Raw genomic sequence first — 5,242 nt, forward strand, 5'->3', positions numbered from 1 at the left:
AAAAAAAAAAAAAAAAAAAAAAAAAATTCCATGGTTACTGTAATCTGCATATGTGATCATAACTATTAATAAAGTTTAAATAATAGGGTGGGTTCTTATTTACTTCAAAGGCTATGGAATTAGTCCAAGTGCTAATGAACTAAATATCAAAGAAAACGAATCTAACATTTTGTGATGTGCATAAATTTTAGAATATAAGTGTGGTTCCCTATTTAACCTCCTTGTTTATGTTTTGCCTTTGAGAAGTAATCTTGTTGAGCTGCATCTTGTGTGGCATCGCACTGTTCAGATGACAGGCACCTCACTGACACCAGCTGGAGGTGCAACAGCACAGCCCTCGCAGGGCCACAGACACCGATTTCCCAATGCCCACAGATGAGAAGACCTTTCAGGAGCCCAGGAGACCAGCAAAGAGTTTCCAGCACCCTGGTAGAACAAGAGTTTCACTTCACATCACCTCCTAGCAGCCTGGCTAGGGTAAGGAGAGGCCCTGGCACGGGAGTGCCAGCCTCCCGTGATACTATCCGAGGACACATCCTGTCACATAGATACCAAGGGCATCTTCAGTGCGGCTGGTCTGGGGGAGCAGGGCCAGAGGCTGGCTGCAAAGTGCTCACCATGGGCCACAGGTCCTACCAGGCTTCAGACTCCATCAGGAGCTCCCAGGCCACTTAGTGCTCCTGTCCCAGAGCCATTTCCCCTCAGGTGGCATGTGCAGTCCCTGAAGACAGCACAAGGGTGTCACCAGCTGCCCTACTGCCAGTTGGACATGGGCCCATGACCTTGAATGCTGTGGGCCACTGGCCTAGGGAAAGTAGGCTGGGCCTTTAATGTCTGGCCAAGCTCTGTGGGAGTGGGAGGAGGCAGCCTGTCCCAGTGTCCCACTGAGAAGGGATGGGGGGAAGCAGGCACACCCGTGGCAAAGGTCCTAGAGACCCTAGAGACAGGCTGACCAGTGCCGGAAGCCTTTCCTCTCCTTCAGCCAGACTAAACCAGAGACAGGGAGGCACCAGCCTTGATCTTTCCCAACCTTGGGAACCGATCAGACTACCTCAGAAGCCACAGTAATCCCTTCTGAGGGCAACACCTGCGTAACCCCACCCCGCCCACCAGGTGTGGCCTCTGAACGTGGCCACACTGCAGGCCCATGGGGGGCACACACCTCCAAGCACAGCACCAGCCAGAGCAAGGGGTGGGTGGAGTGACCATGTATGTGAGGGTTGGGGAGCCACCTGGCCATTCCTGTGGTCATAGAGACACAGACAGACAGGTATTTTCCCCAGTTCAAGGCCACCTTGGGCAGTTTAGGGAAAACCTGTGGCAAAATAAAAAGGTCTTGGGGTTGCAACTCAGTGATAGCGCACATGCCTAACAGGTGCCAGGTTCTGGGTTCATTCGCCAGTACTGACTGCAAAGGAAAGAAGGGAGGAGGAGAGGAAAGAACTCAGAACTCCTCGCTGCAGCTTCGTAGCAGTCTCACCTTACGTAATCACTGGGCAGACATGGTAGTTTCCTGGCTCCAAGTAAATGCCGGGATGGTCTAGTTTCATCCTGTAAGGTTGAGCATTGCTGAGAAGGAGTGGGTCCTAAGACAAGCAGAGAGGCATTAGGGCTGCGAGAGTTCCGGGGCTGGTGCGCTAACCACAGAATGAAGCAGGTGTGCAGCGCATCTTGCCCAGAAGGCGAGTAAAGTCTTACGCTCCAGGGGAATTCCAACACAGACCTCTCAGGGTTTTGAAGTAAGACTATTTTGCTCAGCTAGTATTTTGTTTGATTTTTTTCTTTGAAACAGCTTCTCATTTCCTCCTGGTACCTGGAAGCGATAGAACACCTGGCCGTGGGACCTGGTGTGGCCCTGTAGGACCCGGTGCTGTCTGGTCAGCCAGAGCACACACCCGGCTGGGCCCTGCAGCAGCCACTGTATGTGACCCGGACCAGGACCACAGCCACTGAGCAGCAGTCGGGCTCCTCCAGTCCCCGCCTCATCCCTTCGGCACTTCTCCTCAGCCCACGTAAATTGTCCTCCCCTGAGCTCCCGCACCGGCTAGGAAGAGGAAAACGTCTGGGTCTCTTGGCAGTGGCTGGAGGTGAGTAGGTGATGCCCCACCACTACCACCCCGTGACCCTTCCGCTGAGCACCAAGGAGGACTCATGGCACAGGCTGAGATTCATGGGCTGGGCAAGACTTGGAGAGAACAAATTACAAAACCACTTAGGGGACCAGCTGGAAAATGGCAACTGCAAATTTGGAGTGCTGATAAAATGCAGTACGAGGGTCGATCAGAGTATTCACATTTAAAAATGAGCAGGGCAGGATGGCACGCACTTGTAATCGCAGTACTCAGGAGGCTGAGGCAGGAAGATTTTTGAGAGTTCAAGGTCTTTACATAGTGAGACCCTATCTCAAAAAAATTTTTAATGTATTACACTAAAAGACACATTGGCATTAATTCCACCTCATAACTCTCCCCTTTGCTTTAAACACTCATCTTGTATTCTTGCCAATGAGTATTTTACTGTAATAAGTTTTTAAAAATATAAACATTCATTTGATTCTTTGATCACCCTTCGTATGGTGCCTCTTCCCCCTGAAGGTATAGGTATGAAAAGAGTAGAGAGAATAGTCCCCTCTGTTTTTTTTTTCTTTTTTTTTTTTGAGGCAGGGTCTTGCTATGTAGTTCAGGCTGGCCTTGAACTATCTAGACCAGGCCGGCCTCAAACCCAGGCAGTCCTCCTGCCTCAGCCTCCTAAGTGCTGGGATGACAGGCATGCACCACCACACTTGGCACTCCTCTCTCTGTTATTATATGTCTATGTTTAATTTTCTCAATGCTAGCAAAATATTTTCCAAACTTGATGAAAAGCATAAAATTACACATCCACAAAGCTAAGCGAGCTACAAGGAGGAAAACTACAAAGGATATCACACCTATGCACATTACAGTCAATTTGATAAAATGAAGATAAACATCTTAAAAGCAGCCAGAGAAATTGTATCACACACCAGAGGCAATTATAAGATTTTGTGTGTGCATGTGGCACTAAGTATTGAACCCGTGGTCTCACACATGCTAGGCAGATATTCTGCTGACCTACATCCCTGTCCTTTTTATCTTATTTTGAGACAGCGTCTCACTGAGTTACCCAGGCTGACTCTGACTTTGCAATCCTGCCTCAGATGAAGTAGCTAGGAGTACAGGAATGTGCCACTGTGCCTGCTTGTAGCAGCTGTGCATTAATTTTCATTACTATATAGCATTCTGCTTTACAAATATACCACAATTTACTGTTGGTGGATGTTGGAGGTGTTTCCATTTTTTGGCTGTTCTGCAGCATGCTGCTACTAATACTCCTGCACACATACTTTGGTGTACATACTTAAGTATTTTTGTTGGTTTTTTTTTTTTATACTCAATAACCCACTTGAAGAATTTTTTGGTCCCGGAAACTAGTGGTTTTGCAGGTGCAAGTGTATAAGACAAGAATGCTTCACAGGAAACGTGAGCTTCAATGAATCAGGTACAAACACTGCTCACCAAGTGTGGCCTTCTTTTTGTGCGTGTATGTATTTGAGACAGGGTCTCACTGTGCAGTTCATGCTGGCCTTAAACTGTAGCCCCGGCTGAGCTCAGACTCACAGTGATTCTCCTGCCTCTGCCTCCCAAGTGCTGGGCTTACACGTGTGCACCACCATGCCCTGCTCAGGTGTGACCCTCTTATGACACTAAACCAAAAATACATTGCTGTCCCAGAGGGGTGAGGGTTCCATTTAACGGTGCTACTACACCATGGCGTAAGAGGTACTATGTGTAGAATATGGGATTTCACCAGTCAGATGCCCCCTCTTACTCACTTGGCCCATGGAAAAACGAGTGACCCGAAAGGGTCCACTAGCATCTGCCCTTCCACGAGTGTGTTTCTATCACTCACCCAGTAGCAACTATTTTTTTTTTTTTTTTTTTTTTGGTTTTTTGAGACAGTATCTCACTATGTAGTTGAGACTGACCTGGAACTCACTATGTAGCGCAGGCTGGTCTGGAACTCACAGTGATCCTCCTGTCTCAGCCTCCCAAGTGCTGGGATTACAGGTGTGCGCCACCACGCCCGGCTAGTAGTACTTTTTGATTAGCTGTTATCAAACAAATGAATTGGAATATGCACTAAAAGAAAGCAGCCATGCTTATGAATATAGGTGACATGGCCAAGTAAAAAGCAGGTTCTGCAAAACTGTTTAGTTCTTTCTACTTGAATATATTTTTTGAGACAGGGTCTTACTATGTAGTTCAGGCTGGACTTCAACTCACTGTTTAGCCCACACTGGCTTCAAAGTCATAGTGATCTTCTTGCTTCCTCTTTCTGATAAGTTCTTCCCCTTATCTCTTTGGGACTAAAAGCTATACAGATACCTGACTGCTAGTGCTGAGTTACAGACCTGTTCCTTGTAATTCCATTGTACCCTACACGTTTGTATTTAGAATGTTTCTTTTAAAATAAATCTTCTTTAGATTGTCTTAGTTGGATGTTTTTACCTTTTTTTGAGGCTGGTTTTTGCTATGTAGCTCAGGCTGGCCTCAAAGTTGCAATCTTCCTTTCTTAGCCTCCTGGAATTCTGGGTGTGCACCACTTCCCTCTGTATTGCTTCTTTTATGAAGTCAACTTGAGTTTTAGCATAGCCACACCATCTTTCTTGATTTCTTAAAGTCTTAAGACACATTATGACCACTTCCTGGGCCGCATAAACACCACAGCCCACTTTGTCTCAGTTTATGCATTACGATTTTAAAATGTTTTTACACAACATTAAAGTTATGTTGTTTTGTAAAGCTAATATTCACCTAGATTTATCTACATATTTCTTTTACTGCTCTTCATTCCTCCTGGAATCTCAGTGTCTCAACCAGAAATTTTTTCTCTCTTCCCGAAAGCTTCTTTCATCCAGGACAGGTATGCTAGTGATAAATTGTTCTGTTTTGTTTTTTTGAGACAAGGTCTCACTATGTAGTTCAGGCCAACTTTGGACTTGCTGCGTAGCCCAGACTGGCCTGGAACTTCGGAGAGTGATCCTACCTCAGCCTCCTGAGTGCTGGGATTGCAGGTGTGCACTACCATGCCTAGTTATCGATGTATTCTTGAGATCTGTATGCTTGAAAATATCTTGTCTGGCCAGAGATTTAGCTTAGTGGTGCCGCTGCCTACCTCACCAAGCTCAAGGTCCTGAGTTCGATCCCTGGTACCAAAAAAA

The sequence above is a fragment of the Fukomys damarensis genome, unplaced genomic scaffold (genome assembly GCF_012274545.1).
Source record: "Fukomys damarensis isolate Sample0158 unplaced genomic scaffold, DMR_v1.0_HiC HiC_scaffold_25, whole genome shotgun sequence".
NCBI lineage: Eukaryota > Metazoa > Chordata > Mammalia > Rodentia > Bathyergidae > Fukomys > Fukomys damarensis.